This window comes from Carlito syrichta, unplaced genomic scaffold (assembly GCF_000164805.1).
Source record: "Carlito syrichta isolate Samal-C Ts95f unplaced genomic scaffold, Tarsius_syrichta-2.0.1 Scaffold314358, whole genome shotgun sequence".
Classification (NCBI taxonomy): domain Eukaryota; kingdom Metazoa; phylum Chordata; class Mammalia; order Primates; family Tarsiidae; genus Carlito; species Carlito syrichta.
In genome coordinates this window covers 603,164-615,511 of record NW_007258454.1, presented here as the reverse complement: position 1 = coordinate 615,511, position 12,348 = coordinate 603,164, and positions in this window count along the sequence as shown.

Sequence of the window (12,348 nt, the reverse complement as noted above, 5' to 3'; positions counted from 1 at the left end):
GTAGTTTGTTTCTTTTATTGCTTTCTATTTTTTATTTTTATTTCTATTAATGATAAATGTTTTCCACTGTGACCCATCACAACTAAATACCTAATAGACTATTATAATAATTCTTTAATTTTAGAATTAAATTTAAGAATTTAGAATTTATATTTATAGTTTAATAGGGATTTCATCAAGACCTGGCACTTTAGGTCAAAGAGGCGAATAAAATGAGGATATTTTAGATTCCATTAGCAGACAATGAAAAAATTATTTTGGGACAGTTGTGCATCTTATAACATAGCACAATGCCACAGCTTTACATGGTACTTTATGTTTGGCAAAGGATTAATGCACTATGTTATGTAATCATAACAAGAGGATCAATGAATTTTTATGTACATTTTATGAACAGAAACTCTGAGGCTCAGAGATTTGGTGATAAGTTGAGATCGCTTAGCTTTTAAGTGGCAGAGCTGAGAAAATCTAGCAAGGACTGTTCCAGAAAGGCACGATTGTCTCAAGAATTAGCAATTACTCTGTGAAGGCTCACAGATTGGGTGTGGTAAAGCACAGGAAGGAAAAAAGGTAGAATCCAACTGCGTTAGAAATAACCTTTGAGGTTGGGTTCAGTGGATCAGTCTGTAATCCCAGCACTTTGGGAGTCTGAGGTGAGTGGATTGCCTGAACCTGTGGTTCGAGATCAGCCCAGGTAACTTGGCAAGACCTTGTCTCTACAATTTTTAAAAACAAGCCAGGTGTGGTAGCCTGCGCCTGTAGTTCTGGCTACATGGAAGGCTGAGGCAGAAGGATTGCAGGAGCCTAGCAGGTTGACCATTGGGGTGGCCATGAGTGTGCCACTGCCCTCTAGCCTGGGCGACAGAGTGAGACTCCAACTCAGAAAAAAAAAAGAAAAAAAGAAGAAAGGAATAACCTTTGAATTTGGATGAATTTGGATATGACAATGACAATCAAGGAGAATATATGTTATTATAAAACAATGCATTCATATTTGCAATTTTGTCTTTCCTATATTAGTACTCCACAATAAGAGGCAAATTTTCAGTATCCTCAAAAGCAAAGAAAATACTAAAATAATTTTTGTCACTTGGTGTTACAGTTATCAGCATATGTCTTACTCTTTTTATGCCTCAAAATACCTTGAACATAGCATTCAATAAACTTTTAATGACAAATAATATCAATAGTGGTATTACTAATGTTCTACCTGTAGCCTCTTAGCGATGTATTTTGAAGGAGACAAAGCTACTCAAGTACAAAGATGGGTACTGAAAGTGAAAGGTTTTTTTCTTTTTCTTTTCATCATTGACTGACAGCATGGTCTTGACTAAATCTTTAGCTTCTCTGAATACAACTTTGAACTGGTTGGGTAGCCTGTTCCTCATAAGGAATATGAAATAATAACCTACTGGGAAGCATTACTAACACACACCTTTTCTTAATAACTACCATATGCACGTTTGGTTTCCTCTTTGATAAGTGAAATCTAAATATTTTACCCCTCCTTAATAAAATTCTTTCATCTTGGTTTAGTTTAATAATTTAATCACAGACTAACATTCTATGAAATGTATTCTCAACCTAGACATTCTTTTTTTTCTCCACAGAAAAAGTGAACTTTTAGGCATGCTATAGTGGTGAACTTGTGTTATACCAGATAGCAGAGTAGAGTGGCATGAAAATAAGAAGCTGTCCATGATCACGTGATGAAAGAGAGAAGAATTGTTTTAATGTGTTTAAGTGAGATAAATTCAATCTTTACTATCTTTGGATAATAGTCATATTATCCAGAGATGGGGCAATGTAATGTTGATCCTTGGGGCACCTGCTTCTTATTCTCTGTCTGCACCCTCCTCCTATCCTTTGTAAAAAATGAGACCATGAGATCTCCATAGGCTTCTCCTGTAATTTCATAGTAGGTATAGGAGGGAAACCCTAATACATACTGTTGAGATTGCATTGTGTATGATTTTGGAAAAGGGGTACACTTGAGACATGGCAGTAGGACTACTCCAGAGAAATATGAAGAGCAGTGAAAAGGTAGTATGGTGTTCAAAGAAGGTTTTCCAATTTAGCCCTATGAGCAATTGTGTAACGTTTCTATAATGCTATGGGCAGCAAAAAACAATAGCAATGTAGAAAGAAAATAAATATTTGTTTAATTTTAGAAGAATGTATACATTGTAACTACAGGAAAATACCTCATGAAATATGCAAAATTCATTTAGCTATCATTTTCAATATTCCTGTGGGTTTTGTGGTCCTAAGAATATGAGGACTTTCAAGATTCCTAGATTAAAGACTTTAAAGATAGATAGAAAAGATATGCAAGCATTTTGCAATCTAAAATTTCAAATAACTTTACTATTAAAAGGAAAAACATATTCATGAACCCAAGAAATGCACTGAAATCTGCAACTCTGGTGAGTTTGGTAAACAGCCGAGAGTAAAGTGCTAGGTACTTCCAAATGAAGGAACTTATTGAGGTTCTACTACTTATTAATAGAGACTTAGAGCCAGTATCTCACCTCTCCATCCCTTTCTTTTCTTATTGATAAAATGAGAATTAAATCGTATTTATCTTGTGTTATTGTTGTAAGGAATAAATATTATTTTTCTTAGCAATGACCCAGGCACAATGGGATCCCTCAGTACAAATAGCCATTATTATTATCTAACCTTCATGCTTTAAGGTGCCCTAAGAAACACTTTTTTTTATTGCAGTACGTGTCAATCTTTTTCCCACCCTCCCTGTCCCATCTCACCAGCAATACACATGAGGTATCTGGTGCCTTCCATCAATAACTCTGGCTTAATATAAGCAAAAAAAATTCCAACCAGAAATGGAAGTTATGGGAAGATAGAGTGGGAGAACTCAAGAAGCATTGATAGAGATCATTAATTTAAAATCTGCCAAACAACTCTTTTCTCTCCCTAATGTGTGAGTTATAATAGCATCACTTACAGTAGTTTGCATCACCAGCCTGAAGAAATATTGTAACAGTGACAGAATTGGCATTCACTATTTTTATTAACAGTTTTACAACCTTAAACCTGGTTTCTTTAAAGGGATTGTGACAGAGCTCTGTATGAATTATGCTGATAGGCCAATAAAATAATACAACAAATGTTGTTCCAGGTTTGCCAGACTCTGTGCCACTGGCTCTGAAAGAAAGACTTCAGAATGAATATCCATTTCAGAGACAGACTCACTTTTTGATGAGTGAAGAATTAACAGATGAATAAGACAGTGACAGAGTTACTTTCAACAGCATTTATATTCAGACGGCAGACAATAAATACATTTTTAAAAATTTTAGGAGGAATTTGTAATGTTTTGTTTATTGTTTTAAACTGAAGTTGTAATGCCTTTGTAAACAGAGAAATTACAACAAATTAATGAAATGAGCACATTTCTTATAATATCAAAAATATTCAGGCATCTAATATATATATTCTTCTTTAGATAATTTGTGGTTATAAAGTGACATTTAAGAAAATTTCTTCAACACTGTAATAAAAGCATGTCGTTAATGTTTTGAAAGTTTGGTATTCCATATCAAATTGGAAATTTATGTTAACACATTTAGAAAAGAAATTATTCAGAGAAAAATGATTTCTTCATTATTATTTAAGTCCTGTGGTAGCAAAACATATCCATGTCAATAAATGCAGATTTGTAATTTCATTTTGACTATTAAATGTTACATTGTGTCATGTATTTAATAAATTATCTATTTTTAATTTACTTTTAACTTTTATATACATCAGTAGAATTCAATTTTTCTTCTATCTTCACAAGATTTTAATAACTCATCTATATACTCAGTCTAATTTTCTTTTATAGTAAATATTATTAAGTTCCTCATTGAATCTTCTCTAAATTAGACAATGGTCCTATTCTAAGTCTTACTGATTCTTTTTTGAGTTAATTTCTACTTAAATTGTCCTTGTTAAAATATTGAACTAAAAGTCGTATGTGCAGGCATTGTTTTTCCTTTTTTAATCAGAATAAGAAGAAACTCTAAGTAATCTGATTAGCCACAAAGAAGAGTTTTTGATGTATACATTTTGATATCTACATATAAAAAGAAGTTGTCTATGTATAACATAGAAAAAATAACATTCAAACACCTTCACATAATGTAATTGTCAAAAGAAAAACACATTTTAAAAAACTTCATTATTACTCAGATGTATGTAGTTCATCTTCAAGTAAGGAAGTAGCGTATACCTACAAGATTGTACTCAGATGTATGTAGTTCATCTTCAAGTAAGGAAGTAGCATATACCTACAAGTTAGATATAGACAAAAGAAAATTATACACACACACACACACACACACACACACACACACACACACACACACTCTCTCTCACAATGTTTTGATGTTATGTACACTGAAGAAAGAATAGCAGTGAAATGATTTGCCAAGTCTCTTCACATGTAAAAGAGATCCATGTTTAATGGCTTTGTTTATCTCTGTGAGTGTCTGTAGTACGTTCAATTAAATGAGAATTCAGGCTCCTTAATCATCTTGCATTACGGTTTTAACCTGTAGGGAGCATTTAATGGCTGAAATAACATTCTTAAGGTAGAAGTCAAAGTAGATTTCCATGACAGGACAAACTGACATGATATTCCACAAATATAATTCTCCTTAATTTCTATTGTTATACAAATGGCACCTGCTCATTAAAGAAAAGGAAAAGGAAAAAAACAAAATGAATATGCCCAGAAACAAGAGATAAACTTTGACTTTCCTATTAAAAATTATATTTTAAAAAGATCATTTAAAAATAATGTATCAAAATTATTCATTATGCATCTTGACTCAGCAATTCCATTTCCAGGACTGTACCGTAAGGAAATAATGTCATATATCCATTATTGCCTTTTTTAGTCTCTGTATTTAACTAAGTGTCCCATGTGATGCTAAGGGGAGGCTAGGGTCCAGTATGAGAGCTCCCAGTTACATTTTTTAGTTGTATTCAACCTTTGCTCCCAAGAGAGATCCCAGGATCTGCTCAAATTGTGTTTCCCAGTGACATCCCTGTAATTAATAGTCCCATTATTGCACATAAATTGCTGGCCTTGAGTGCAGGAAAGAAGAAATTTCAATTTTTCTCTTTATGTGAGAGCTCATTATTTCAGTTTCTGGCTATTTCCTGTGACAGAAGACAAAAGAGTATGGGTGTTTTCTGCATTTCTAGATCCTTCTGCTGTGTGATGGTAGTACTTAAATGGGTTGTACTGATAATGTTGAAGGCATGTCCTCAAGATGCTGATGTGCTTTGTTTTTGTTTTTAAACTTTTAATTCTTTTATTTTAATGATGTCGGGTACAATCTAGGGTTAGGTCTACAAATGTTCATTACGCAGGTACCCTTGTTGATGAAGTGTGCTCCCTTCCTCAGGCAGAGTCCCACTACTGCCAATCCCACCTTCCTGTGCCCCCATCCCCTCAATCCCTGCAATTTCCTGCTACTGCCAATTCTTTTCTTATAGTATTATGATAGCTGTTCAAGGTCTACTTATGAGTGAGAACTGTGATACTCAGTTCTTTGTTTCTGTGAAAGATCACTCAGTATTATAGACGTTAAGGATCTGCAGATACTTTCTGAATCACAGCTCCCCCCTAAATAAATCTCAAAATTGCAAAAAGTATAGCCACCCCCATGCACAGTCTAGTTTCAGAATTGAACCAAGCCAGAATATCCACATAAGGAAGAATAGGAGATTGAGCAAACAGAAGAAAAGGTACCTCCCCATCCCTGAACAACAGAATTAAAGAAGAGGTGATTTGTTCAGATAATCTCACCTGAATACAAATTCCCAAGTAATAGGAAGGAAGGGCTGGTTTTCATGTCAGGGGCCATGTCTATTTTTCCTACTGGAATGTTACATGTTTGTAGCTTATAACCCTTTACTTCTCTACTTACAGTGTTGCTGTCTAAAGGTCGGATTCCAAGAATTTTTTTTCCTTGTCTTCTCATAATCGTTAAGGGCTCTGAAAAATACTTGTCCCCTAAAACTAGAGTCTTTCGGCCATTTTCTCCATCCAGGCTTCTTAAATGCTGTGAACAATTCTCATTACAAATACATGTCCTGTAATATCTAAAAAAAGAGAGAAAAAATAATGTCATATATCAAAAAAATGTATTTTATGTCATTTTATACAATTTTAAGAATATTTCTGTATTTTCCATTGAAAGTCTTTACTAATGCAATCTTCCAAGTTAAATTTTCGATTGGGCGATTACTTCTCTAAGGCCACTTCCTATTTTTGTGGCTTAGTGTCACAAACTGGTAAATGATGAGGTACTTTAGCTCCATATTCTTTCTTCTTAAGCAGCACACAATACAATTTCAGATATTTGCAGTTGACCTTTTACTCTCTGCTCTTTAAAAAATAAAGGTTAACTTTATCTCATATTTGTGAAATGTGTGAACTAATGCATGTAAATAGCTATTATGATGGCACATGAAAGTTTTTTACTTTCAGATTATAAAGTACATTTCAGGAAAAAATAGAAAGGATATTCATTTTGCTGTTTTTTCCTAACTAAAACATATAAATGTGTGTGTGTGTGTGTGTGTGTGTGTGTGTGTGTGTGTATGTGTGTGTGTGTGTGTGTGTATACCAAAATAATGCTTGCAGAAGAATGAATTTAGTTCTGAACACAGTAAAGTTACAAATTGTGAAACAAAAGTGGGGTTATAAAAGTTTGTTCAGTTAGGCAGAAAAACACCAAAACAAAGTCAAGCATCAAAAAGATTCGACCTAGAGCAAAAGAGAATTGGCCCATGTGTGTCTTGTATTTACTACTATTTTTTGAAAATAGTTACTTAAAATCCTTCCATTTTATTGTCCATAACTTATTGTCTATAACTCATTAAGAAGAGATTGGCATTAGGATGTGAAGCTGGAAATAGCATTTAACCATTTGCAATATACAGTGCGTGCTATCATCTTTTAAATTAGAAACCTAAGCGTAAACATTTGAAACAAACTAGAAGGGCCAAATGTTAAACAGGAGATGAAGATATTACTACTTCTCTTTCCTAAAACAGTTATATTTTCTTCCCTATCATAAAATGCAGCTCCTTTAGAATAGCTTTAAATAAAAATCCATCAGATTTCATCAGTACAGTCAAGTGCATCTTGGGAGTCATTGAATGAAATAGTTGAAGAGCTTTGAACTTTGCCTTCATATATACAATCTTTTTGTTAAAAATTATGTATATGTAATTAGAACAGTTGGTTAACATGGATGTATTTAGAATTCACTTTTTCTTCAGGGAGTTGAAAGTCTTGACTGAGAATACTACAAGTGGTGAGGCTCTTCTTTCTTTATTACACAGTTGCAGAATGCATCATGCATCTGCAATGGTACATAAAGATTTACCCAGATCGGTGGCTCAGCCTGTAATCCCGAGCCTTGGGAGGCTGAGGTGAGTGGATTGCCTGAGCCCGCGGGTTAGAGACGTGCCTGGGCAACTTGGTGAGACCTCATCTCCACAATAAATCAAAAACTTAGCCGGGTGTGGTAGCGCGCCTGTAGTTCCAGCTACTTGGAAGGCTGGGGCGGAAGGATCGCGGAGCCAAGTAGGTCGAGGCTGCGGTGGCTGGGAGCAGCCACTGCACTCCAGTCTGGGAGACAGAGTGAAACTCCAACTCAAAAAAAAAAAAGATTTACCCAGAGATGAGTAGAGGCTCACAGGTCTCTTACATTATCAGGGCTAAAACTGTCTAGCAGAATGGCAAAGAAGAAGAGAAGTAGCTTAACCGACATGTATTATTTCTGATGTGGAGAGGGTCAGCATCCCAGAAACTGCTCTCCAAAGAGGAAGTCTAAATGGAGTTACTTGTCCCTATTAGAGAAAAAAACATGCTCTTCACTTCTCACCCAAACAAGAGAACCATGCACAACTTGTATTCTACTGACACCTGCCTATAATATATATTAGCACCATTCATAAAATTATGTTTACATAATATTTTTCTCTATTAAATAGTTGTTATTTGGTCTAGTTGATTTATAGCCTCATGATCACAATATTCCTATTTCCAAATGTTTTCCCACATCATTCTTTTCCCAAAGAAGAAAATGAATTTAACATATTTTGGAATAGCACTTAATCACATTAAGAAAAAAACAATTGTACCTTTTAGAGTGCTAATTAGAGCCTGTAATAGTATGAAAGTTCCGTCTAAAATCCTTTTGAATTATCCTGTCAGTGTTGGAATGGTGTTGAGCTTTTCCATTGCCAAATATTCAAATTTATTTGTATGATATGAAGAAATTTTTATACGTGAATTTTGATTGATGTATTATATTAAGATCCTTAACAAAGATAAAGGGTAATGCAGAAATTCCTCTGAATATACATAAGATAGAATCTAGAAGTATCACAGAATTATGGGACCTCTCATTTTGCCGAGATAAAATAGAGATAACATATTTCACCCTTTTTGCCTCCTTCTTTCACCTTATCCTTTCTCTCTTTCTGTCTTTTCTTTTTATTTCTCATTACTACCTTTCCTATAATTCAGGGATAGGATAAATAACAAGAGAAAAACTTTTTCTTCCAAAATATTGGTCTTGATATAAATAGTAGGCATTCATTCACCAAGGCACAACCCAAATGTTATGAACTGAATTGTGCTCCACCAAATTATACGTTAAAGTTCCTCAGAATATGACTGTTTTTGGATTAAGGTTAACTGAAGTCATTGGAGTGGGCCCTAATCTCATAGGATTGATATATTTTTAAGAAGACTAGATAGAACAGAAACGTACACACGGAGAAGACAATAGAAGACAGCAATTACATGTCAAGGAGAGAGATCTCCAACGAAACAAACTCTGCAGATACATTGATCTCAAACTTCTGGCTTCCAGAATTATTAAAAAATACATTTTTGTTGTTTAAACCACACAGACTGTGATACTTTGTTATGGCAATCCTAGATAACTGATACATCAGAGCACCAAAAAATGCTTTGTCCAAGAAGTCCAAAGTTTGCAGAAACTACATGAGTAGTTCAAGATTAATCAACTGGTAACACACCAGTGAATGACGTGGAGGCTATATTTTTCTCATAGCTGCTAATTGTTTGTGTTTACTCCCTCATAATCAAATATGCCAGGGAATAAAATACATAAAATTAGCACCATCCCATCTTCTCCTTTATACATGTTTGTTTTGTACTCTACAGTCTTCCAAAGATGGAGAACAAAATCTGGGTGGAGAGAAAATAAGCTGGCACTATGAATACTTTAAAATGCATGTGTGCAATTAAAAAAAATGTTCTGGAGCTTGAATTTGAAGTTCTAAGACCAGCTCCAACAATATTCTATGCCCATTGTAATTTCAGCTCACACTAAAAAGAGTGTGTGTGTGGAGGGGGACATTAACCTCAAAAATCATCAGTGTAGTAAGGAAAGTTTAGGTCTGAGAATGTAAGATACAAAATTAAAATCAAGTTGTAAAGAATGTGTTGCCTGATTTTACTATCCTTATTGGAACCAGCTGGAAGAACAAAAGCATACATTAACTCTTGAGTTTCCTACCTTGTAGAACTTTCCATTCTGAGCTGTCTAAACAATTCAGTAGAAAGTCTGGTGGTGTCTGCTAAATAGGGCATAAACAATAAAGAATATTGTTTTTGCCTAAGGGATTGGCCTTTAAATGTATTTTTCTGAGTTTTGAAGTTCTGATTGTGGACTGATGTGTTACTAAATACTTGTTCAAATTGATGGCCATTTATTGAACAATTGGAGGCCACCTTTTTTTTTTTTTTTTTTTTTATGTCTCTGGTTTGTGTCCAGAGCAAACACTTAGGAGGTTCCCAAGTGATTTGATCCACTGATCTTCAGTTTATACTGCTCAACCTTTCCTTTGGCTCCATTACTTCTTATTGTAGAAAACTGCCTACTTATCTGGTGCTAAACCAGGGGAAATTATGACCAGTTAGAGGCCCAAACTCCCCCTGAGCGTAGATTACTTCTGTACTCAATCTTGACTTGTACCCCTCATCTCTATAATAGAATAAAGTTATAAAAAAGAAAAAAGGCAATTGTCTTCTTACTCAAGTAATCCCTGCTATGGGGGCCTACTATGAGTACTTGCCTTTGGAAATAGGCAATTTGTTCCAAAATCTTCTTAAATGCTGACTTCTATCTACATTAAATAACTACGCATGATTAAAAATGTTATTGCATTATTCTAGTTTGGCATTTTTATGAGAAGAAGATTGGTTCAGGCATTTTAATTTTTTTCTTTTTACCCACAATTTCTATCTTTACAGATTTATTATTCTTATTCTATTCTTATTCACCCATTAATGCACCAAATTTATCCAGAAAGTAGAATTATTTATTTTTGTAGAAGAGAGAATGTATCAGAATAACAAGACAGCTATGAAGAACTCACTCATCTTTCTTCATTCTTTTTACCTGTATACTAGATTGCTTATTTGCCAAACTCAGTTCAGAAACTTTTATCAAAAGTCAAAATTACAACAAATGTAAAGATCTTAATTGGCATTTATTTGTGTTCTAGAATCAGGCCACACTTAATTTTACAAAATGGAATGAATTTTCTGATGAGCAGAGCAGAGGAATTTGGTTTTATAGAAAGAAAAGGACTGAGGAAAGCAGAAACAAACAAAAAGCAGATTGGTCATTTAAAGTTACTTGCCTTGTAAAAGTTAAAGAACAGGAAACTTCATTGCTGTGAGGCTAAAACTGGCTTGTCTGGGGATTTGGCTATAATCCCTCATTCTCCTGATTTCTAGGAAGATCGGATACACAACTTGGCTTTGGGTTGTGATATGGGACTTCGGCATGAGTCACTCCATTTCAGTTTGGTCTGTTGGGCTTTAGTGCATGAGCTCAGTCAAAACCAATGGCCTCCTATAAATTTTATTTAACACCATCAATTCAGGCAGAAACACTTTTCAGTGACAAAACTATTGAACACTCTGCAAGGAAAATGAAAACTTGAGAGCAGCTGTCCAGTAGGCTGTAGATTCATGTACCCTTTGGGAAAGATGAGAGTACTCTGGTTACCACATTACCTTTATACTACAGTCTTCAAATTTCCTGTCCTTCCAACTGCAATAGAGTGTGCTTTGTGTCCTGCAGTGCAGACTCAGTGGCAAAATTGTGATTCAAGTGCAACTTTAAAATAAACACAGTTTGATAGATGCTGAAAAGAAGCACTAGGAATAAAGGTGGTTCCAGGAGCAGCAAGAATTTTGGCAACATAAAAGACTAGTCTCCTTTGAATACTAAAAACAAACATTTATGATCCTAATCAAATTACTGTCACATTTTCCACCATGACAGAGTAAATAAGGAGATTAACCTTGGACTGATTCAGAATATGGGATACTTCTGTTTGAATAAATAACACAGCATGATATTTATGTGGTAGATAATAATAGTGACTCATTTATTAGTCATTTTTAGAGTCCTCAAATAGAAGATGTATCTTATTAGGGAATATTTAAGGTTTTGATAAAAAGTAATAATTTATCAGAATTAACGTCAGTTTTGCAACTAGATGTCATATTTGGATAATCAATTGAACAGATGATGATACTTCAACAGTTCTCTGATTGTAGTTAAGTCAAGATATTTAACATTAAGTTAAAATTATATCAAGATAGTAATTTGCTTTACATAAACACTATATACTCAATTCCTTTTTGTGGATTATTACAAAAGCAACACATATTAATATCTAAATAAGGCCAGGCATGGTGGCTCATGCCTATAATCCCAGCACTTTGTGAGATGGAGCTGAGAGGATTGCCTGAGCCTAGGGGTTCGAGACCAGGCTGGGTAACTTGGCAAGACCGCATTTCTACAATAAATCAAAAAAATTAGCCAGTCATGGTGGCGCTCACCTGTTTGGAAAGCTGAGGCAAGAAGATTGCCTGAGCCCAACAGGTCAGGGCTATGGTGGCTGTGAGCATGCCACGAAGCTCCAGCCTGGGCAGAATGAGACTCTGATTTAAAAAAAGTGAATATGCTGAACAAAAAAGTAATGATGAGAAAGAGTTTTCAAAGCTTGTGAAATATCACTATGTCAGTTACAAAGTCACTGCTCTTTAAGTCTTTTTTTTTTTTTTAATATTCTCTCTGGTATTGGGGCTGGGATCTAAAAACTATGTTTCTTGTGCCAGCTAACTGCCTATAGGAGTCTGCCAACTGAGGAGCTTTGAGGATGGTGGAAGATAGGGAGAAAGGTATTTGATCATTCTTGTTTGATGGCTGTTACAGTATCACCTCCTACCCCCAGCTGTATTCCTTAATTTCAAACACAGCAACC